General features: G+C 38.1%; 1 protein-coding gene across 1 annotated transcript in view; it reads left to right on the forward strand.

The window, feature by feature from the left end:
- lingo1a (leucine rich repeat and Ig domain containing 1a) overlaps positions 1-25,651 on the forward strand; it is a 127,995-nt gene that overhangs the window by 41,127 nt on the left and 61,217 nt on the right. The window contains exon 2 of the mRNA XM_069528591.1: positions 24,025-24,169. The gene's annotated coding sequence lies outside the window, so the exon portion shown is untranslated. The remainder of the gene's footprint in view (positions 1-24,024; positions 24,170-25,651) is intronic.

A 25,651-nucleotide genomic window follows, 5' to 3' on the forward strand; every position in this document is an offset into this window, starting at 1 on the left:
TATATTTTAATTGGAAAATAATAGTTTACTCGTACAATGCACCTGGTAGACCGTAAGTGCCTGTGAGCATTCAATATAAAATTGTTTTCAAATTAAATTTGGTTCATTTCTGTCTAATTACATATATTTCCTGATGTGGAGTGCAGGTTAAATGACAGTGATCGAAGTTGTTCAACTTTTGACCACCACAGGGCCTGAGGCTGGTTGAACACTTCTATTTACAGCAAATTGGCATTGATTTACATTTTATTACTCTGTGATTGGTCGCCCCTTGACGCCTTCTCAGGTACATCACCGAGTTTTATTTGCGCTGTGTGCTGACCAGCAAATATATGACTACTTCAAGTTCAACTACAGCAATTCCGGTCATTTCTTTGCAAAAACAGCCTTTCATGAAAAAAAAGAGGATAAAGGATTAAAGTGATTGAGGACGAGAAATCCATTGTCTGAGGCAATGAGAAGCTCATACTTTCACCAGTGCACTTTCTGTGCCATGATGTACTTTAATTCCTAAATTAAAATCTTCAAACACCACCCATGTGAAAATAATTACATGACTTACAATTATACAAACAATTGGGTTGCAACAGCTTTTTGAAGAACTATTAAATGAAATGTGGAGGTGAGTTGTATTTATGTTTACAGTAGGTTGAACAGTTGGAACTAGAATAGGCTTTTTTTAGTATATACATATATATATATATATATATATATATATATATAAATATAAATAATTTGGTTACAGTATTAATATCTATAATATCGTTTTTTTGTAATCCTCTATTGTGAATCAGAAGTAAATTAAATTTGCAATACAGGGTTTTGGGGAAATATTACATTGCAAATTCTGTGCCACATGTCAAAACAAGATCCAGGGTGTGATTAAAACAGTGAGTGGGTTTGTGTACATGTTGGTAAAAGCCTATTGAGACTAGTTGTGAGCTGGAGCTGTTGCTGTCAACATCTATAAATGAATATTAACATTGCCCATGATAATTCATTTCTTTGTAGTAAGCACTATAAAAAAAGAACAATGACAACTCAGAATTAAGGTACAGAAGTCTAAGTAAGGAGCAGGTGGATGACATACACTAACCTACGTTTTGCATCTTCCAGCTGTGGATGTGAGAGACTTAGATGAATGCATTTAAATTCCTTTTAATTAAGTTTATGGTGAGGGTTGATTAATAAGATGAAGTGGAAAATTGCTGCTACCCCTCCTTCTCTTCCTCCTTTAATGAATGTGAGAGTTAATAAGAGAAGCGGGTGTTGATTCATTTAGACCAACACATAACTGCTGCAAGCAGGTTGCAGTTTTAGAGAAGAAATCAATGTAAAGGTCGGTAATCATATCACTGACTAATAGAGATTTAGATGTGATCGACCAAATATTTAATTTTCCAAAGCTGCCTCTTTTATTTTTGTAGTTCTCTAAATCTTTATGGTTTTTTTTATGTAGAACTCTTTCTGTTTATGTTTGATTAAATTAATTTTGGTGGTCAGGGGCCGGCACAGTTTCTGTGGTTTATTGGGTGGATGACTGCTCTGATAGAAATGCAGACAAGTGTGTAAGACTCTGCCTCCTGGTCTCAACTATGGGTTTTCATGGCCTTGGCTGTCTCTCTACAGATTTCTAGATACAAGAGCGGCCCTATCAAAAGTGGGATGAATGCCATCTTCTAACAACAGAATATTTTCTCACATCTGGCATAAGTGGTTGATGATACCTGTGTCGTGAATAAACAGGTTTCTGTATTTATTTCAGTACCTCCTGGCCTGGCCCCACAAATACATTTGTTTATCTCGGATGTCACTAACTTCCCATTTGTCAGAGAGCTGCCAGTAGAGTTAGTTTCTCAGCGGGTGCGTCACTGAGTGGGGGGGATCAGCTGGAAACATAAACTGACAAAAACAAGGGAAACTGAGGGAAATTCCTATGTCACTGGTTTTGCAGGTATTTGGTGACAATCTACGGTACTGAAGCTGATAGTTCCAGAGTAACAGTCATGGAAGCATCAAGATTGTTGTAATTCATTCTTGGGGAACATGCATGACAATCCATCACATTGTTGTGGAGACATTTTGCAATTGATGAAAAATCAGGAGATTTCCAAACGAAACATTAATTACTACCTCGATAAGTAAGAGGAGTGTGCACAGTTATACACTACTCAAGCATTTATCTGGAGGTAAATGTTTTTTGAAAGACTGCAAGACTGTAATCTAGTACTGCAAACTGTTGGTGCCTCTCTACTCATTCATTTAGCTCTTGAGTGTGATACGGTGTTCTGCTGTATTTACTGTAAAACCACCAGGTTCTTGGTTTTGTAGTTCTGTTGTCTCAAGAACATTTCATTAACATGTTAGCAGAAGAGATTTCTGATGTATCGACTCCTTCTTTTTAGTAATAGTTTAAATATTTATGTGTACAGGTTCACCTGCTGCTCGTTGATGTCTGTGTAAAATATATTTGCCCACATATTTTCCTCAACTGTATTTAGTTCTTAAAATACATGGTTCATTAAGAAAAAGGCTTTTTAATTATGGGTTTCATTATCAGGGTTGTTGAAAAAAAGAACTGCAAATTAAAACGGCAGAATATTAGAATTTTTTACATCTTTTGGAAAATGAATATCCTCATGCAGAACTGTGAAAAGTCTGAATGCATGATAATCGAACAGAAGCATCTGGTGCAATGTTTTAGCTACGAAACTTGAGTGAGAGAGATTCTGTTTATGTTCTTTAAAGTGGAAATGAATGTGGGGTTAACAGTTGGAGATTATTGTAATTGTTCTGTTGATTAGTTTATTTTGCCTGGGGTCATTCGATCAGCTTTGTTTATTGTTGTCAGATGTTGGGGGAGTTTACAGGTTTCTCAAAGTTACTAACTCACTGTCCCCTTCCCCCATGCTTAAATGTAGAGACTTTTACATGTCTGTTGTCAACAAACACCTGCCTTCGCTCTTCTTCCTTTTCTCTCACCATCAAAAACAACCATGCTCGCTCTGCTGTCACCCACCCCCTCTAGTAGATTGATAGCAGGGACTTCTGTCCAAATTACCAACATTGTTTCTTTTCTCAGTTAACCAGCCTGGCAACAGAGTTTTTATAGGCAGATGTTGACTGCTCTGCTTTTGAAAAGTCCTTCAGTGCACACTTGACTCCCTTTAAAACTGTTCTATTTATTGTAATGCCACTAATATTTTTACACAACTGAAGTGCCTGTTTGGAACGGGCTGTTTCCTTGGTCTGTGGTAACAATGCTTGCTGGAAGTTTGTTTATTGAAAGTTTATTACCATCATACCAAATTCACCACTGCACTTGCTTGGGCCCCTAATAAGACACATGCCAAATGAAAAGCACATAAGCTGTCTTGTTGGGAAGCTTTAATTTAAAGTCGTTGACAATAGCAGCAAACAAACTCTTGATGAATTAGTCAAAAGTTGGATGTCTGTCAACTTTCCACAGCTTGATGACTCCAAACCATATATATATATATATATATATATATATATATATATTATTGTTAAATGGAGATGACTAAGGACATTACTATAATTACAACTTACTTAATGATTTCCTACCCCCAGCTCCCTACTTGATGCTACCATCTTTCAAATGGATTGTACAGTTAATTAACACTGCAGTACTTGGCTTGCAAGTTAACATATGGAACTATATTACCATCATGATAGCATGTCGCATAAGTACAAAAAGCCTGAGGCTCATTGTAAAATGTAATTTGTGTGGTTAAAAATCTCCATATATATTTGTTCTGTCACCATATTGCAGCCGAGCAGCAGATTGCCTGACAGAGATGGGGGGACAATTGCGCAGTTTATTTGAAATTATATTTAATTAACTTTGGTAAAAACCAACTGAAGGTAGATAATAAGGAATGATCTGATTCTGCTGGTTTCCTTTCTCCAGTTTTTAAGCATGGGACATAAGATAGGACCTGGGATTGATGTGGCACATCACAATCAAATTAATGTAATGTTACTTATATAGGAAACATTGAATTAAAACATCTCAATAAAAACATTATGGGCATTTTTAATAATGTGTTTTTTGCCACTTAGGAGGCAAAACAGGAGAAAACATTTGGAACCATCTAGTTATGTTATGATGTAAATAAAAGCTTTAGTTATCAGAGGTTTGGAGAGCTCTTCCAGGGAGACGTGTGGCCATGCTAACACAGAGGAGAGGAAGGACATTTGGTTTGTGACATTGTTTCTTTAAACCATTGAAATATGACATTTGAAAAAAGAAAACACAATATCCCTGTCACTCAAAGTAATCCACATCGCCTGCTGCTCAGAGCAGTGAAACAGTGGTGGTATTTTGGTGGAGGATGGGTGAGGTGACCTTTCAGTGTCATGCTGTGATTAAAATTATAGATGTTTTTTGTTAAATATAACAAACCATATGTAGTAATTTGTAGCTGTAGCTTCATAACAAAATACTGAAGTCAATTTTAACAGTTTAACAGTTTCTATTTAAAGGAATACACCTTTACAAAAATAATCATGAATGACTTTTGTGATACATCCCCTCACATATCATATAATACAGGGACTTCAGTGTGTGTATGTTGTTCACAAGTTGCAAAACATGTGAAAGTGAGCTTCTTGTCTATATTTAGAACAATACACAATGACAATGTGTCTAATTGTAATGGATGCCAATTAGTACATGAAGTCATCACCAAGTGCACGTGACTTTTTCCGTAATGCTCTCCCAGAAGAGACACATGACAATCTCTCTGAGTCGCTAGGAACTATATTGATCCAGGTGGTTTTGCTCAGCTGTGTGTTATTGGGCTCTATTGGCTTTGAGCACAATCAATCAAATTTTCAACACCTCTCCTGTCACCTTGAAGTCTGTCTTGACAATAAAAAAGTGTCTGCGCCTTTTCACTCCATCATGCTGCTCCGTGCATGCCAGCAGGCTGTCAGTGTTTGGATTCTGATGATAATGGCTCACAGATGGCTGATGTTGCTTCGGTAAACAGGAAGTAAGTGTAGACTTTGGAAAGGGAATAAGGGACACAAAAATTAGGTCATCATTTCTTATTAGCAAACAATCCAGAGAAGTTACCCCAAAAAACTTTGGAAAAAACTTTAAAAAGAAAATCTGAAAGAAAAAGTATAGTGGCATACAAACTAAATTTGAGTGGAGTCTTAAAGAACATTTATTAAGATAAGAGGATACTTCACAGTTGATTGCAGCTTGAAATCAGATAAATGAAGAGTACATTTTTAATTAGCCTTTAAAAGGCATCTGTTTAGTAACAGGGCAGCTTTTAAATAATGAAGCAATTATTGCAGTATATATATATATATATATATATATATATATATATATATATATATATATATATATATATATATATATATACAGATAAGAAACCCTATGATTTTGTCAATAAAATTTCAGGGTGTAAAATTAAAGCTAGGGGTAAAATGTCAAAAGTGAAAATCAAAATCGTTTTGTTCAGTTTTGTCTTGCTTTGTTTTTTGTACAACTCAATATACTTAATTCAAAATAATTACATTTGCCAAGGAGGTTGGTCGACTTGTTTGTTTATAGGAAAGATCACACAGAAACCACTGAATGGATTTCCATGAACTGTTGGTTAAAGGCTCTCGTATGTGTCAGGGAATAACCCATAAAAAGGTAGAGTGCTTTTCACTACATTTTGGGAACTGATATCTATGCATAAGTGAAATTTGGTGTATCTTACTGATTTAAAGGGACTGTGGGCTTTGGCGGAGGTATGTACCATTGTAGTTAAATAATCAATAGGTTGATTGGCAGCAAAATAATCTGCAACTATCTTTTCAGCCATTATTCATAAATTGCCTGGTTTCAGCGCCTCACATGTGGATTGTCATATAATAGTAAAGTGAATATCTTTGTGATCTTTGTGTAGACACTTAGACTTAACAATGAATCAGTTAATTGAAAGATAAATTTAAACAAATTGACTGACAATATGCTTCTGTTACAACCCTAAATATAACATTTCAAATATTCATGGCTCTGAATGCATATGCCTGATCAAGATCATTTGTATCATCTTGCTATGCAGCCTTTTCAACATCAGGATTAATATGAAGGAGAGGGGTTTCTTTGTGTTTCCAAATGAGGAAAATTAATAAATAACATTAAGTGAGTCACTGACTCATACATTCTAGGGTGGGGTCGGAATGAGACTGCGCTGTCCAAAGCGATCATAATGTACAAAAACTGTCTGGAAGAGTCCTGAGATGGGGCAGAGAGGAAAGCAGGGTAAAACCTTGGGCGTCCTGTCACTCCATCGCTGGTGTAACACAGAAAGACAGTCACTCACATCCATAACTTTGGGCAATTTTAAGTCTCCAAACCTCTTGACCTGCTTGTCTGGTGGCAGACTCGAACATGGATGAAGAGCACGAGGATGAGTCCACATGGAGATAAAACATTCCTGCTCGGTCATGACAGTGCACTTTGCTTTTCTCAATTAGTGAGTTGAGTTTTGGAGGGAAATGACCCAGTTATACATTTGTAAATACACAGATTAAATACTTAATGTGATAGGGTGCTGTGCATGCAGTAAAGCAGTGTTTTGATATTTATTTTTTATTACTATTATCCAGCTTTGCTTAACAAATGAAGACTACATTCAGCTGGAGCATCAGCTGAGTAAAAGCTTAGTCTGACCAAATATGAAAAACTCTGTACTTGCACTGCTGCATCACAAAACTCATCTGTAACAAACCACTTGTGAACGACTATCAATCCTCTCAACACAAAAGTAGTTGGGTAAAAATGCTACTGTACCTATCTCTGTCTGATAAATGGTGGCCTCTGGTGTGGGCCTGAATTTCCAATTACTTTTCTGTGGCTTCTCCCAGTCTTGCCCGCGCAGCTTTTGAAGGATGGAGAAGTAAATGCAAAACAGCCTCTGTGATTTTCGGGAGCCTGGCCCGTCCAGCCTTTGATGTATAAGGCCGTGTGTGAGTCCGCAGCTGCATTATGTATGGGCTGTTTTCCTCACACACCTTTTCTGTTGCTCGTTGTAATGCTATGTATTGTCGGACAAGGAAACGGACCAGGAAGACAGTGCAGCTTTGAAACGCTTATCATCAATTTCTGTCAGGCGAACCTCCTTGGCGGTGGTGTGTTGTGAATGTGTTTAATGTGACTCCCTGCACCAGGATTTATTACTAAACGTTTTATGGAAACCAATCACTTGTTAACAGTGTAGAAAACTCAGGAAATGCAACACAGAGCCTTGTTAGTGCTTTGATGTGCACGTCTTCCTATGAGTCCTCTCTGGCTAAATACTAGAAGCCTCATTTAAGCAGTTGCCAGTCAGACATCTTCACAACAACACAGAATTCTCCGGAGCATTCAGCAGAAGCAGGGCTTGAAGTATAGATTCTACTGTGGAGATCATGTTTGTTTTGTTTATAGCACATCTACACTGGCGTTGAAGTGCTGCTTGAATCTCGTAGGCTTTCCCAGTTGACATCTTCGTTGGTGTGTTCTCTGCGTAAGGTTCCTCTTTTTCATCCTGAGAGATGTGTTATTTTGTACTATTTTATTCTAATACTTTATTATAGCTTTGCATTATTTCCATGTTAGAAATGTCATCAATGCAACCATTCCCTGGTGGTGCATCCTCCAGATAATCTCCTGCTGTTTTCTCAAATGGGTTTGTACTCCGGAGAATGTCCGCAGCAGCTGACTTGGACATTTGCGGTCTCACATACAGCCCTTCTGGATAATTCAGGAGATTGTCTGGAGTTCTGTGGGAGTCTAAAGACATTTCAAACATGACCTCCAGAGGAGCCCTGGAGAATCCTTTGGCACAAGAACAACGCAGCGGGAGATTCTCTGCTCAGACAGGTTCACAATGACAACAATAAATTCTCCTGAGGATGCAAGGGAGGGGTGAGGTAGCAAGCGGAGGCAGCATGTGATGTTTTAATTCTGCTTTGGAGTTCACTTGGTTTTTGTTTACAGCACATTGGCACCGTCATCAGCTCTTATCATCACAGACTCTCTTGACGTCTTTGTCAATGTCTCCTATTGCTCCGCTTTTTGATCCAGAGATATTTGAATCCTTTTCTGTTCAGTTTGCATGTTAGAAACGTCATCAACACACCCACTCGCTCACGGTGACTCCTGCAGAGGATCTCCTGCTGTGTTCTCACATCAGCTCCTCTGGACTTTCTGTGGACTTAGGGGAACAGATGGAGAAAGTCGGTTGAAACTGTGGATGATCTCACTTGGACATGTGCACATAAACCCCCTTGTGAAAGTGTGGTGGATCTTCGTAGTTCAGCGCGTGTCTGGAAGCAGCTTAAGTGATGCCAGAGGGGTATAGAATCAAAAATAACTGAAACCTTATTAAAACTGATGAGTTCAGTCACCTTTTTAATTTTAATACACACAATACAAACACTTCTATACTGTAAACCTACACTGCGTTCAATAATGCCAGACATGCTCCCTGATGTTGAATCTTTACATTGTGGTCCATGCTAAAATCCCCTGTTTAATTTCCAGGTTTTAGCGTAAGAATCCATTAAACGTATTTATTGTGTGTGTATTGCGTATAATGCGTGTATTGCGTATATTGTGTGTATTGCGTATATTAGAAACCAGTGAACTGCTGGGAAAACCATCCAGAAGTCAAGTCCTCCCAACAATGACAGAGGCCACCCTTCTTTAATATGTCAATCACGCTGACAGACAGCACTTATCTCCCAGTGAGAGAGAAATAGACCAAGCGCCCCATCCTCCTGTCAGTTGATCCATACGGGCGAAAACCCACAGAGTCTTTCAGGAGTTCATCAGTTGCACATCACAGATAAGGCCATTGAGATGGGGGAAGAGATCTCAGGGGGTCTTCCTGTGCAGTGCGCGGTGCTCAGATCTTAAGACCCCAGGTAAACCCCATGAGGGATGTGATCATATTTTATTTATCGGTCATTTAAGGCAGCTTTTCTTTTTCATATCAAATAAAATAAGTTTCACACAGTGAGACCAAGCATTTGAAGCACAAAGTAGGTTATGCACATAAGCAAAGTCCTACCATAAAAAGCTAAATGTAATTTCTTATAATGTTTAAGAAATATACACTGAGCCTCTGAAATTATGATTGATTGATTGATATATTCTCAGGGGAAACTGATTGACTCAGGGATGGTACAGTAAAGTATAGTTCGAGCCACTTCAAGGGAAAATCTTTACTTTTCAATGCATCACATTTGCAGTATTTGATCAATGTAGTGAGCCAAGTAATATTTTCCTTTCCAAACTAATTTAACATAATTCACTCATCAAGGCATAAAGAGGTACAAAGAAAGCAAAGATTAGAGAAAGGTACAATTAAAAATGTGTGAAGCGCAGCTTTTTATTTAAATCATATCACAAACTCTAAATTAATCTTGGTTCAAACTAGCTTCACTTCCAACAGATTTAGCATAATATATCAGTTTCAGAGCATAAGTACATTTTTGATAATACTTTTTTTTACCTTAGCTCAGATACCATGATTTTTGCTTTTATTATCATAGGTTATTTCTTGTTTTTCTTAGGTAAAGGATCTGGATACCATATCCAGTATGTAGATTTGATTATAAATACCCTATTCACTCATGACTAACATAATTAGTAACCACAACTTATAATGCTTGTATTACTACTTTACATGCACCTAGCACAGAGTTTGGTATAACAGCCATATGGTTGAAACTGCACACTCATGATTAAAATGCTAATTTCTTTCTTTATAGTATTTAGTCCAGGAATGTGATATAGTTTTCAGCTAAGTCTTAGGTTTTCCTGGCTCATCTAAAATTAAAAACAATATCCATATTTCAGAGAGAGGTGGTGACTGTACGAAAATGTGTCAGCATCTCATTATTTATCTGCCTCAAAATTATTCAAACTGTTTCTGAGCCCCAACCAGTCAGTCAGGAGTTGGACGCCTTTGCGAATCACAAATTAAAATTTGCTGTTAATCTCCAGACCCTGAAATGCCACTCCATTGCACTTTATCTCATTTATGCTTATGAAATAAGCTCAAGTGCTTTTGGCTGCGTTATTGTTAGTCATGCACTAAATCTCAAGTTGTTTCACACCAAACTCTCGAGTCATTTCAACCATCTGCTCCTCGAGAATTTGCCTCTTTTTTACTTTCTTTTCCTTGGACCCCTCCACAATCCATTTGTGAATTAAATGTCTATGAGTATAAAGTTGGCTATTTTGTTTCTGGTGCCATGTGCTGAATATGGTTTCAGGCTGCAGCACTAATATGTATCATTTCCTAAGCATCAGTGAGGGAATACTAACATCAAGTATGTCTCGGGACTCTGTGTCACCATAAAATCATTATTAAAGGGGAAGAGAGGGTTTAATGTGCCACTGCAATAATAGTGTTTGTTTGCGCAGAAGTAAAAAACAAATTTTAGTTGAATGGCAATCTGTCTTTAGAGGTGTAAACAGAGGCCAAGACACCAGTGGCACTGGTGATGAAGTTATAGCAGCCATGATACAGAGTCAGCAGAAAGTGTGTATGTTGACAACCTTTTTGATGAGGATGGTTCAAGGTGAGAGCCAGTGTGTTTTCTGTAACGTCACAGGAACATCTGGCCAGCGGATACACTACAGCATCCGTCATGGTGATGTCTTTTTCCTGCTGCAGTCAGGCCATGTAATATTAAGTTTTATGATGCCGCCATTGAATCATGAGACAGTCTCCTATTCGCATGCAAAGACATAAGCTCAAGAGGAAGTGCGTTTATTGATAGTGAAAGCTAATTTGCGTCTTTATTTATGACTAGTGCAGTGTCCGTTGTAAACCTGCCTGTTGGGAATGGGCTGTTTTTTTGGCCTGAGGTAAAAACTGGTTGCAGTTTTCTTTTTTAAACTGCAAAAGGGAGCTATGACCAACCAGATTCTATTGTACTGTCAGAGTTCTTCATGAAATGAAACTGAATTTTCTTTATTACTTTTTATGTGTGTAGTTTGAATGATTTACTTAACCTTTTCATATATTTCACGTGGACCATTTCAAAGGTCTGTAAAGCAACCTACACAATCTTCAAACCCAAGTTCATAAATTAAAACCTCTGTAGTTCTGCTTGGTTTAAAGCACTGCAGCAACAAAATGAACATTGTGCTTTTACTTTTAAAAGAAATTGCTGATCCTGCAACATTGCTGCCAGGACGATCAGCGCCCATGACTCCTGTGAATGTCTGTATCGGTCACATATGTTGAAATACATTTAATCAAATGATCAAAATGAACCGGCTGGACAGATATAATTGCTGGTGGGGCAGTTTTCGACCTCCAGGCCACCAGTTGTCGGCCAGTGCGTAATTTATCCAATGAAGTAGAAGAAGACATGTTTATCTCGGTCCACACTGTTTGTCTGTCTTTATTCTATTAATATTAAACATATCCTGTGTCCCAATTGCACCATCATTTCTTTAACTAAACACACGTCAAGTGTGAAGCGGATTAGAAGAACGATTCATGAGATTTGCGTTCCACAGACAGGCAGAGGCACGTGAATTAGTAGGTGAGATGCAGCTCTGCTTTGATACAAAAATATTGCAAATAGCATCAGATCTATGTTTAACGTTTGATTTGTCACACTCATACAGTCTTCAGATTATAAATGTTCTACATTATCATGATATTAACATTATATAATCACACTAAGATGAATCTTTTCAAACCACTACTATAGTAGCTGTATGTTGAACAAAAGTGGTAAATTCCATATGATGTAGATTTATTTGAACCCAAGATTGCAAATCCACACGGTTTCCAATTTGAGGGCACAAGGCGGTTTCAGTATTCTAACTACTCTGCAATAATGACCCAGCTTTACGATGAGTCTCCTTGGTCTCCTGGCATCGTCATTAATATTCAGGCTGGGCAGCGAGCCCACAGGTCGACATGAACTATGCATGGATTTTCTCTCGAGATGCTCACACCAAAACATTCTGGGCGTAAGTATGTATCTAGTGGATATGTAAAGATGAGTTGATATATCATGTGCTTTAAATGTGCAATCATTTTCCTCTAAGTTGTAAATTTTCCCAAGGCTGGTTATACCTCTTAGCTCATTTCCCCACCCCCCGCCTGCATCCCCATTGATTAATGGAATGGATGGCTGTCACAGTCTGTCACAGAGAAATACAGCCTGTACTGTATGGGATATCTTAATCTACTCTATTTCCTCAGGAGTTTTAAAATTACAATCATCCAGTTTCTTTTTAATAATAATATTTTTTTTATAAATAAACTTTAATTTATTTGTAACAAGGTTACAAAGTGCTTCACACAAAAAAATCCATGGCAAAATGATGAATAAATTATAATAAAAGGTATTTAGTTCAGTTCAATTTTAAGAGCCAGATCATTACATAAAAGGCCAAGACGTTAAATCTATAGAGAAACCCAACAGTTTCCACAATGAGCTTGGACTTTGGCGACTGTGGAGAGAAAAACCTCCCTCATTAACTGGGAGAAACCTCATGAACCAGACTCAGCGTGGGCGGCCATCTGCCTCAACCGGTTGGGGTGAGCGGAGAAAAAAGAGGAAGAGAGGAGAGATGGGTGGAAAAGAGAGAGAGAGATCATCTTCAGTTAAAACTTGGTGTTTCAGCCTTTCAAACGCAAAAATGTTAAAAGCCTAACCTGAGGGTACACAGAGGCTAAAGGTAAATCTGCCTGGCTACTGGCTTGTATGGTGATGCTATTAAAACCATTTGGCCCACTCAGCTTTTACCACGTTTATTTTGATGAAAAAGCTGACACTGACCCTGTGTCAGTACTTTTATTTTACCCAATCCAGTCATTCAGCTGTTGATCTAACTCTAACAAGGGCACTGTGTCTATAAACGGTTTGCCTTATTAAAGCTGCCATTATAGTCCTCTGCTATTTTATCAGACTTACCTTCCCCTCATGGAGTAAAACGACTCGGTCATCAAAGAGACGCTGGTGCTTTTATGACCACTGAAAGGATGCCATGCCCTTAGAAATATGCTTAGAATGTAAAATAGTTTGACAACTTAATCCTTTCAGTAAACTTTTCTTAATGCTATAAATATGTCTCGACAGACAGCCAGCCAAGACTGCAATTACGGTAAGTGAGGGCATTATTATGAGACAGACATGCATTTGGAAAATTAATGAAAATTGTGCCAGCAGTCAGGAACTTGAATAAAATGCATTGTTTATTCAATATTAGTATAATAAAGTTGTCTTTTTGTTAAATCTGCAGAGAGTGACTCACTCTACAAGTCACATTTGGATATTTTAATTTTGTTAAAGGCAATTTATACAGTTTTTTTTCCCCTGCAGAATGAATAAGAATAAACAATATGTGGCAATTAGTATAAACTTGTATTGTATGTTTGTATTTCATGGAATTTCAAGGTGATTTTGTTGTGGTTGATTAAAACTCATTAGATATAAATGGAAGTTTATTATAGATGAAGGGTATGAGATACTGTGACATTTTGTTTTCGATGTGATTGCTTTGTGTTCTCTGTCGGATCAAATGGAAAATAATAGCTTGAGTTAATCATGTCACTTGAACCAAGACATTTCTGTGCCAATGTGTTCAGTTAACAATTAGCAAAGAAAAACTTTTCTTTGCTGTGGGGGACATTAGATTCTATATAACATCTGTTTTTTTTATAACATCTCGGACTGAATGATTCATGAAATCATTTAGGCATCATTTTCAGGAATACACAGCTTTTTAATGATATTATAATTATACAGTGAAGATTAATTTGCTTGTGTGAAGCAAATTATTTGATGGATTATCTAGAAATTGGTATGGAGTGGTGTAAATGGGGAATCGAGACGGAGCTCCGATTTTTCATTGTGCCCTCAAATGACCAAAACATAAATTAATATATTTAAGCACTACTGGCTCTTCTGCAGTGTTAAACCTCGGAGAGGCACAACTCGTATTTAAACAAAGAAACACTACAATTGTTGTAAATTGCTCCTCACGAATGAGTAATTAATTAATTGTTCATCAGTTTATTACGGCAAACCTGCGACGCTCCCTGGACACCTCCCTTATCTGCCCCATTAAAAATGCTGCCTTTACATTAAAGATGGAGCTAACTAACGGCCCCAGCATTCACAGCATCTTTCACCGTCATGACACTGACTTTGCTATAGGTTTCCATAATTATGTTAATTGTGGTATACTTTTAAATGAAGTCATTAAATTTTGAGAGAGAGAGAGAGAGAGGTGTCATGAACCATTAAAACAAAGGCGCCATGAAAACTCAGGGAGCAAATAATTACAGTTGCATGTCAGGTTTTCTATTCCTTCATTGGAGTTTAACTATGATGTGTGTGTTTGTGTGTGTGAGAGTGAGTGGAGATGGTTGTGAAATATGTAAGTAAACGTAAAAAGGAGTGGTTGCAGGTTTACAGATCTTGGAGCCCATTGGGCATTGTCAACAACAATTGGTAACAACCAGTATTTTGTGGCTTCCGGAGTGTGTGTGTGTGTGTGTGTGTATTCACCATACACTGTTGAGTCAAGCACAACTAGTGACATGTCTCTTGCGTGTTTTTTTCTAGAAGGCATTTTGCTAATGTCTATAAAAAGCTGATGAATTGCAGTACATGTTGTCCACCTCTCTTGCTCTCCACACGGACTGTTTATCTGCAGGCAACCAAAACCTGCCCAAATGAAACAGACCCTAGAAACAGAAACCAGACGGCTTCCAGCCCCAAAGTCTTGTCCCTCGTCTACAGATTCTTTATATTTGTATGCAGGTTCTGTTTATAGAGACTACAGGTTTACTGATATACATTTATATACACCTTGAGAATATTACTGTCAAAGACATAGTGACCAGTGAGGGATTCTTGTTTTTACCTCTTTTGGGTTGAGGGCGATGTCACTATTTCTTGTTCGTTTTGTGTTCACACTGGCCTGGTTTAAAGGGACCAATGGGACCAGTCCATCATACGGACTGACAAGTAACTCATTCCTTGGACACTTTAAGTGAGTATCACTCTGCACCATCAGCACAACATGAACCCCAGCAGGGACCTCCAGTTCTGGTGACTGACAGCAGATCATGCATCACTTTGCTGCACCGCATGTATGTGCCATAAAAAGCTCAGAAAAAATAATTCAGCTGACAACAAGAAGTCAAGACTGCAGCTTGAACTCATGTGATAAATAATGACAAATGGAGAGAGGCAAATGTGGCGTCTTTAGCTAATGTAGAACAAAACAACAGTATTCAATTTCTCTGCATCCATGTGGTGATGCACAAACATGTTATTGCACATGACCTGTGCAGAGATCTTTCTTGACAGAAAATAAACAAACGATTGTAATTTTGGTTTTGAATTAAACTACAAAAACAACGTATAAATCCTACTCTTGGTCCTGCTGTACCCAAGGGGCCAAAGCACTCCACTGTGATTAAACTGTAATAAACATCTTAGGTGTGAAAAATACCTTCATAAATGAGATGCGTCCTATGCTCATGTGACCTTGAGAAACTGAATTTCCAAAACAGAAATAGAAACCATGTGGAATCATTTAACCCTAGATCACCTTTATAGTTGTGCACTTTCACCTCTGACAGTGCATTAGAATAAAAAACCTAATATATATATATATATATATCCAGGCATATTAAACAAGGCATTGTAATTAAGGGCATTGGAGAAGAACTAATTCAAAAATATAGATGCTGGTAGTTTGACTGCAAGTCTGTGAAAATAGCAGAGCTAACCCAAATACCTCGAAGCTTTGAAGCTTTGTCCGTTACAGTATTTATCCATCACCACAAAAATCTGAAAGATCACATGAAGCAGAAAAATGCATCCATCCCTTTTTATTGTACATCAACATTAATCAGTTGAATCTTGTTAACCATTGCCAGCACTGGGACACAAGGCTACATGGTGCCCCCCCCTGAAACCCCCTGATATGCCAAAGGAATCAGGTTAATCGCAAACATTCAATGAGTTTGGTAAATGATAGTGAGCTTAGTCTTTGTTTATGTTAGTTAGGCCTGGCAGTACTAACTTAGGGGTATCAGTCATATCGACTGCGCAGTTCAACGGGAGATTGCACAGCAGGACACTACAGTGTGCTGCTTTTAGCTGATGTCAGCCGTTCATACTGTTCCTGAAAGAGTCAATGAAATGCAAAACTGAGAGACCACCACATGAGAGGGAACAAACATGAATATTTACAACTCATAGTCACAATGACATGACATTCAATATATTAGCATATGTGGCTCTTTAAACTTTGTTGCTTTTGTTGACATGCAAGAATATAGATGATGTTATGGCTTATTAGAAGAAGGTGATTTATTTAGGTTTATACAATTAAGGGTAAAAATGGGTGACAATAGGTTCCTGTATATTGGGTCTTCAACACTTGGATACCTCACTTTCTCTATTATATTTTATGTGAAAGTACATCTTTGAATCTTCCTTTTGTCATCAGTCTTCCTCAGTTGAACATTGTCCTTCTTGCTGTCGTAGCCTCACTTGCTCTGTAATGATGTTAAGTGTTTTGTCTTTTCCATCTCTTGTGGCCAAAATGAATAGTGTTTTCAAAAATAGCATGGATGTATTTTTACATTGATTATTTAACATGTTGTGTGGTGCTTGAAGCTTGTGCAGGAAAATGTGTTGCATCCTTTACAGCTTTAGCTTGCAAACAATGTAGATTTTACTGTGGTTGTTGCTCTGCTCTCTAGCACATTAGATTTGAAATGCAGACCAAATGTTCAACCGCCATTTTCACTTCATGCCTGGAAGTGAACAGGCAGTGAAACACCTGCCAAGAACATCTTGTTGTCTCCTGTCTCCATGTGTTTGCATGGTTCTGTTTGGGAGGATCATGTATAATAGGAGTGGATCCAAAATTCAGTCTGATGGTTGATTTACTTTCAAGTTCAATATGCTTTGATGAATCAAGTTGCCGTGCATTTAAATTGTTTGACATTCAAGATGTGTTTTAAGTTATATTTCAATCCATCCTTGATCTTCCCATCATGTCATTTGACATTAATTAGACTATAGAAAGTCTTTCTGTGACAGTGCTGGCTGAGGAAAAATAAGAGGCCCAAATACAGGATGTTAAGGTTGAGTGTATTCCTTTATTAACCTGCGCTGTCTGAAAGGAGCTTCACTTGACACTTTAGCCCTCAGCTTCTTCTCCCTACTCTTGTAGTGAAATTATTTTAAATCACATCACACTACGGAAATTGTCTTTGAATAATATGATTGGGATGAAAAAAATGTCCAACCAAAGAGGCGTTCAGCTTTCTGAAACCACCATCGCAGTGGGTCGTCGGTTTTCTTTGTTTTTATTTTCGCACTGCGGTGATCTTAAGGACACAAATACAGCTTGGGACTTGATGTTTATTTATTAGTTTCTTTTTCTTTTTGAGGAGAAGGTGGAAGTACAGAGAGTTTCCCTCACGTTACTGAAGAACAGAGGAAAGACAGTTGGCTTCAAAATGAAAACATTTGTCGTTCTCATGGTTTAATGCCATGGACATAAATGTGCAATATTTAATGTTGTATTGTTTAGTACAGATAAATATTTTTCCACAATTAAAAAGAAAGCAAAATTAACAAGATAAGTTAATTAGTGAGCTGTTTGCCCTGATTCCAGTCTTTATGCTAAGCTAAGCTAAAGCCCTGTGCTCCTGCTTTATGTTCAATGAATTAAACAGTATAAAGCTTGTCACTGTCTTAAAGGAAGCAAAACCATATTTATTATTCCTAAATATTTCTATTAAAGTAGAAATAATTGAAAAATAAAATCCACATACATTTTTTACTTTAACTTCAGCTCAGTTTTGAAATGGTTTCCAGTTGAATTGTTGTAGTTCTAAAGACGGACGGTTTTAATATGTGTACTCACTAATTGCTGACTGTTCATGTTCATGGAGATTGTGAATACTGATTTGAGTTGCTTAAGAAAATGACATAATAGGACTGAAGACATTCCATTGTACACATAGGCATTTCATATTAATGATTAGCCTGCAGATTAATTCAGCTACTGCTGATTTCCTTTTTTCTTTTATTGGGTTAGAGAAAGTTCATCATTTACACATTCCATCCCCCCAACACTCCAGCAGTCTGGTTAATGGTCTAAACCAAGTTTGTGTCTTTGTTACACTGTTTTACATTTGATCCACTTAGTTTTGGTTTCACATTGTAGATAAGGGAGCAGACTAAGGAACTGTTGTCCTTTTGCCATCACCTCCCTTGGCTGTGTCTACTTATACATGATATTCAGCATGCATCTGACATCAGATGACATGTTGTTAATTCGGCTAATTTTTATTTCCTAACATTTTTTATTTATGCATAGATAAAAGTTGTATGTTTGAAAGGAGATAATGAATGAATCAGGTTACTTTGTTCATTTCGTTGCCACTGTGTTATTACCAGCAAATTGAACATCCCGGTACTTCAAACATTATAACGTCTGAAGTTGAGACACCAAGCACTCCTGCAAGCGCTTCCATTTCTCTTATTGTTTAAGACCTTCTCAACTTCCTGCTTTTGGTCCAAAGTCCAAACTATCCAAAAAAATGGTCCAAGGAAAATTCCATAGCTGGTATTTTGGTGTGGATTAAAGTGAAACATATGAAGGACCAAACAAGGTGTGCGTGTGAAAGCCTGTTTAATCAGTAAGAACACTTGGGGGTGAGTTTCCGACAGTCCTTTGTGGTGCAGGTGGGGTGAAGTGTCTTACTCACAGGCTCTTTGAAGCCACTGTTTGTTTAAACTGTGAACTTTTTAGTTAAATCTTCTCAATTCCTTTTCCTGCTCTGATTGTGTATGCTTGTAATATATTTGAATACAATATTCATGTTCAAAAGGTCATTTTTAAATGTATCTATTTCAAATCCCTTGTTTGAGCGACTTTTAGTTACGGATTACAGAGGCCAGATTAATGGAATCTATTGGAATAATGCACAACACGCTGACTGAAAGTTTATCCTCAAATGAGGATAAGAGAAACTGCAACAGGGCTGCCTACAAAAGTTATGAACAACACAATGAGTGTGCTAATATTTTGGAACCTACTGATAGCTGCCATCTTAAATTTCTTTTATTTGTTTGTTTGCTTAAATTAGTCTGAGGTTTAAAAATATGGGATATTGAACCACTTCATCTTCTGAAGTTATGTGATGTTTGTTAACTCAGCCAGAGACAATGAATACTCTTCTGTCCCATCCACTCATTTATTTACTGCTTGTACGTAGATGGTGTAAATGTTTGAGACAGGGCGGTTGAAAGATGCTGTAGAGAAGTTGGAAACGTGTTACCCACAGTGCATGCCACTGTAAGGTACACTCCCCGGGATCCCTGTTAGTCACCGAGGCCATGATATGTTCTGCTGTGTGCCTGGGGGGGCGTGTGCCACGCAGATGCTTTCGCCTGTCAGGTGGCCTGTGGTGAGACCTAATCCTGTTGAAAATAGAAACGTTTTCTGCCTCTGGATGAGGGAGGGGGTGAAAGAGTGATGCGACCGGCCCCAAGGAGTCAGTCATCCATGTGCACAAGGAGAGATAGCCTAATCTTGTCACAGACACGGGGGGAATGAAAGTCCCAAGCTATCAGTAGCAAAGACTTATGCTCAAGGAGGTGATTTGTAAAATCATGCTAGCACATGATAGAAACTGAGAAAAGTTTATTTTGTTTTTTTCTCTTCAGAAGGGCTTTGCTGCTGTTGATGCGTACTTCACTTATGCATACATGTATTTTATTAACTATATCATACACTTAGCCTTGAAATGACTTTTCTGTTGAGCTTGCTGGTAGGATTTTTACCTCCATCGTCTATCATGCTCTAGTTTTCCACTTCGTTTGGTTCCCTGTTCTCCATTTGAAACGTTTAAATGTTAAATGTTGTGCAGATGGTGTTTTTCAGTGACTCATCTCTCTCCCCATACCCTGTTTTCTGTATGGGGTTTCTCGGTTTTTATTAAAACTAGGTGAGTGTGTCTGTTTGTTTACCTGCAAATATATAAGGTTGTTGAAGGAGAGGTGGTTCGCTTTCGGGTGGTTCTGTGATTGCTGTTATCCCCCCAGACCGGCATTTTATAAATGTGTCAGTTGAGTGTCCTGGTTGCCTTTGTCAGCTATGCTTCATAAAAGTAACATGTGGTAGCTACTTGCTGCTTGGCATGCTGTGGTGGAGGTAGGGTGGTAGCGGCAGTGGCAGTAAGAGTGATATTCTCTGAGGTCCTGTCAGTGTGACGGAGTGGCAGGAATAATTTTTGCAAGCCCAGGCTGATGGCTTTCAAGAGGGGAAACAATGGGCCAATTCCCTTATCAGGCTCAGCTTCGCTCTCAAAATACCCAGCATCAGTTTTAATGGGGAGCCGACTTCCAGGTTTCACTCAAGCAGCTCCTCCTGCATTATCAGAGGGAAGCCGAGCATAATATGTTCGCTGTTTCAGCAAGTAATGCCATCAATGCCTGAATACGGCTGTGAGAATTCTTTAGTCAGAATAACACAGTATCTTGCATCAAATCACATAGTGAGCAATCATTCACGCTGCTGTGGAGAATTGTGGGTAAAAAGAAAGAAGGTTAAGCTGAATTTTTCACACAATTGTTTGCATAAATAACACAGAATCAGTTTTGAGGGTTTTGGTTTAAACCATTTTGAGATCCAGCGGGGATAAAAACAATACATTTCAACCAAGCCTTTTTTTTCCAGCATTAACTGCTTCACTTTTTGTTCCAGCAGCAGGACAAGTATTAGCCAGGCAGCAAACCGGTGTCTATGAAACATATCTACAGTGTGTACTGTGCAAAGGAGAATAACAATGATTCGGATTTTACTTTATTTCAAGCTACAAAACAGTGTCACACATTAAAGGTATTAGCATTCCTTCCATGAGCAAAGTACATTTTTGTTATTGTTGCTCTACAGGAGACATGTTATGCTCTTATATGCTCATAATTTTGATTAGGGATATTACTTGAAAGGTTTATTTAAACCATTTCATTTAATATTCAGAAAACACATCACCTCACACTGTCCATTGCTGCAGCTCCTCTTTTCAGCCTCTGTCGCCTGGTTTTAGCTCCTGTCTCTCTGAGACAGGACTGATCCAGCCCAGTCTGCTCTGATTATGTGATGTCACGATGATGCAGACGTATCCAGCCAGACCATTGAAATAACATTGTAAACATAGTAAAGAGACTTCACGCTTGTTTTCTGAAAGTGAAATATCCCAAAGATTCAGGTCAGATTAGGAGTTGTCATAGATACTAACTACTAACACAAATTCAACCTTAAATCTGTTCCTATTTTGATATCAAAATGTCCACCATTTATTTATCCTTAAATGTAAATCTGTATTTAAAACTCAGCCATATCACTATTTACCCTGAAACCACTCACTAATCCTCTGTCCTTATCCTTATGTGCCCCTGCTTCTCTATATTTCTTAGATATATTTTTAGTTGCTATATTTTACCTCATCATTCTATTATTACTTTTTCTTCTTCCAATAATTTCTGTAAATAGGTATATATATATATGTGTGTTCTGTATGTCACCTATCTTAACATACACCTTCTCCTTTACATGTGCTGTCAACATTGTTTTGTATTGCTCTTTTCATTGAAACTAGACTACACAAGTTCTTTCAGGAGCAATGTTTTGCTTTGTGAATTTATTTAGGTAATATATGACAACAGCAGTGACTGAATTAATTACTTGTTTCTGTTGCTGCTTATACAATAGGTGTGACTGTTCATAGCTACTTCATGTTCAATATTGGTGATTTGTTGTGAGCAGTTAATGCCTCTATTTTTACCAACAGTAGGACATTGAGGAATTTAGAGTGACATTAAGCTTAAATGCATTTGTTTAACAAGAAAAACACTAACTCTGTTTCATTGTAAATCCACATCAGGGATCCAGTCATTCGATTTCTAATCAGTCATAAAATCCAGTAGTTCGTGCTTCCATTTCTGATTTGCTTTTAAAATGATAGCTGCCACATGTGTCGAATATTTCTGTCCTATTTTTTTGTGGTGGAAATTTTGCTTATATGCATAGAGAAATAATGAAGTTGAAAATGTGTGTCTTTACTGCTGCTCCCTAAGCATTCATATACTGTAACATTTAAGCTCTAACACAGATGCTAGTTAATATTCCTGAAACCAAATATCTTGAATTGGAATTAATTGTTTTGCCAGTAATCAGGCGGATGAAATGTAGAACATCTTGCCGAGGAAGGACAAGGTGTGTTCTGTTACTGCCAACATCTCTGCAGACAAATTACAGCAGCACAGATGCTCCAACACTTTGCTCTGGATCCAAGGTCTTAGTTTCCCCAGCCAGGGAATCAAAGAGAAGTTACATCCTCTCTGATTTAAATGCATGAGCCATTTCTATCTGTATGTATCTGAATGTGGAAGATCAAATGTGTTTCCCTTTTGCACTGTTTGCTGATGAACATGGCTTAGATATTACAGCTCCTGATTTGTGGATCCAAGTCTCTTTGATGATGCTTCTGTTCTCCTCACCTGCCACTAGGTTTTCCCAGCAGCTGCCAGTGTAAAATGCTGTCATTCAAAATTGGTTAAAGGAAATGTGAAAAGTAAAAATTTCACAGGCAGCTGTGTTGTTATTTATTTTCTGTAATGAAGGAACACAAAGACCGAGTCTGATCGTCTCTCACCCACAGGGAGGGAAATGGAGCATGTGGTTATTACTGTGAGTAGAAATGGGAAATCCAAAAGCAAAGATAAAGCACTGGTTTGCACCTTTGCTAAGAGTTTCCTAGTGGAAAATCTGTGCCCATATATTTATATCGTATATTGTATATTTAATTCCATACCTCCCATTGTAAATTACAGACCATCATGATGCCCAACTAGTTGTTTTGGTATGTTTTTTTTTATATATCTTAATCTTTTAATGCATTATGTTTATGGAAACTCCATGAATGTAATTTATCTTGAGAAATGAGGATGTCCTTGCAGATGACTGTGCGAATGTGACCGTGGTTAGTTATAGTGAGGAGGCAAAAGAGAATTATAACTCTGACTCTGCTCGTCTCTGTAGTTTGTCAATATGGTTTACGGTCACAGCAAGCAGCTGTCATGAACCTAGTGTACACTACCCTCCCTGCACCAACACAACAGACACACTTCATGAGAATCTAGGAGACTGTGGTGAATGTTTTTTTCAGCACTGTACAGCTAAAAAGCTCAATATTTCCCTCAGGAGCGGGTGGAGTAAAATATTGATCAACTCAAAGTGATTATTGTACTTAGATTGATCATAACAACTCCAAATGAATGCCTTTATTAGTCCATACACACTAGATGTGTAAATGAGCAGCTATTAACTAAAAAGAATCACTATATCATCATAAAAACACTTTGCATTAAGAGGTGATTTGAAAGTGTACAAATCATCTTCACACAGAGATCTACAGCATGCGACAGGCCAGAACAGCAAGAAGTCTCTGAGCATTCATCACCCCCCACCCTACCCCCATGTCACTGTATGCTACTAAACCAAGGTAAAACAGTGTATTCAATTTTCAGGTGTAGCACCAAATCACAACATTCATCATCTCAAGGCACTTTATGTAGTGTCCTTGCAATATTATAGAAAAACCCAAGAGTTCCCACAACAAATACTTGGCGACTGTGGGGAGAAAAAAAAAAAACCCTTTTAACTTGAAGAACCAGACTCAATGTGGGTTAGAGGCTTTAAATAAAGGTTGTTTTAATATAAGATGACCAACTGGAAGATGTTTACCTGTAAAATGTGTCTGGCTTTGTGAAGAATAATGAAATAACTATTAACTAAGAAGTGTATCTGTGTGTAACTATTGTATATGATGACAGAAAAACACTATTGCATGAGTGAATTACTCAAGTATCTGATTTATTCTTTGGGACTTGGAGTAAGTTTCCTCTGTCGCTTGCTTCTTGCAGGTGTCTGATCAATTGAAGAGGGAGGCTGCGGAGGGATGTGGATTAGGGGGAGACTCTGCCCACCTCACACCTCCAGTCTCCTGACTTCAGCGCAGTAAGCAGCTCCAGCAGCTCTTCGGAATCAGCAGGCTCGCAATTTCTGCCTGTGAGTATTATTGCACTACCCAAATTATGAGACGTTCCCGCTGATCAGCATGCAGTGTACAGAATTGGAGATTGAGTGGGCAAAACCTAACATCATCTCCTGCCTCGGTGCACTGAAAGGCAGCGGATATATGAAAGTGCGGTCTGACACTTCGTCAAAGCAACCAACAATTAGCTCAGTTAAGAAAATTATGCAGAAAACAACATGACACCATCTCATATGTGAGGGTGCTATAAACAAAGGCTTAACAAAGCAGACTCATTTCACAGCAGTCTGAACACACACTTCAAACACTGACATGTCGGATCTCCATATCTCGTGGTGTCAATCAACATCACTGCACCACGTCAGCCAAAGCCTCCCTCGAAAATGCAGGAATTTATAGATGGACTTCAGTTTCCTCACAAGCAGGTGGTTGGCGTTCAGAGCAACTGTTTTGCCCTAGAAAAACATGCAGTACCTGTATATATAAGCATTATTGTTTCCCAAATATGGTGGGAAAGACACTAGCTGGCTAGCTTATGTTCACATGCAATGTTTTTTCAGACGTAGGCAGTTTTATGTTCACAGAGTGCAGGACTGAAGGACTGTTACTTGTATATGTCACATGCAGTGGCGTACTTGAGTATGATATGTAGTCCCAGCACTGGTGACGCAACAGCATCAACAGGAGGCGTTAATGTACCAATATAAGCTGCAATGTGCCAAAAAGACAAGGCAAGTGGAGATGTCTGAAAACAAGGCTTAGTATTACTTGCTGTGTCAATACTCAGATTCCCAATGCTGTACACAAAAGGAAGTACACTTGACATGTATCTTAGACTTCCAGGATATACAATATATATTTGGTAGTGAAGTGTGAACAGTCTTTGTTTTCCTTTAATTTAGAGTTTGTTAATAACAGAATAATATGAAGAAATTGTTAAATAAATGTAAAGGAAAAATCTACAAATTCAGTATTATGTCAAGTTGTAGCAGTAGAATTACTGGGTGATTACAAAGTAAAATAGAAGTAGAATAGAGAGGCTATGCCATAAGCAAAATGTATTATGTTAGTAACTAATAGTATATATCTTAATATCACTGCCTCATTCAATCTATGGTGGCAGTGTGGCTGCACATGCATGCACACAAACTTCGCTCTCACATGCAAGTCAGAGTTACAGGAACAAAGACAAATGAGTGAAAGACAAGTTGTAATGTGAGAGAGAACTGCCAATTTTGGGTACAGCGGAAACTATGAGGTCTGACTCTCTCCCTGGACGATAGCCCGAGCGCACAATAGCTCAAGCGAGCGGCATTAGCCTCTGCAGAGGTTTGTGCTGTCAGCCCTATAGTTGCAGATGTATTCAGTAAAACAATATCAGACATTATTGGTCAATATGTTCAACTTCAGCACATTTGATACTTGCCAGGTAAGTACAGCAATGTGTGGGTTGATTTTTTTTCACCACACAGTGTTAGTGTTAATATACATACGGT

The sequence above is a fragment of the Paralichthys olivaceus genome, chromosome 7 (genome assembly GCF_024713975.1).
Source record: "Paralichthys olivaceus isolate ysfri-2021 chromosome 7, ASM2471397v2, whole genome shotgun sequence".
Lineage (NCBI taxonomy): Eukaryota > Metazoa > Chordata > Actinopteri > Pleuronectiformes > Paralichthyidae > Paralichthys > Paralichthys olivaceus.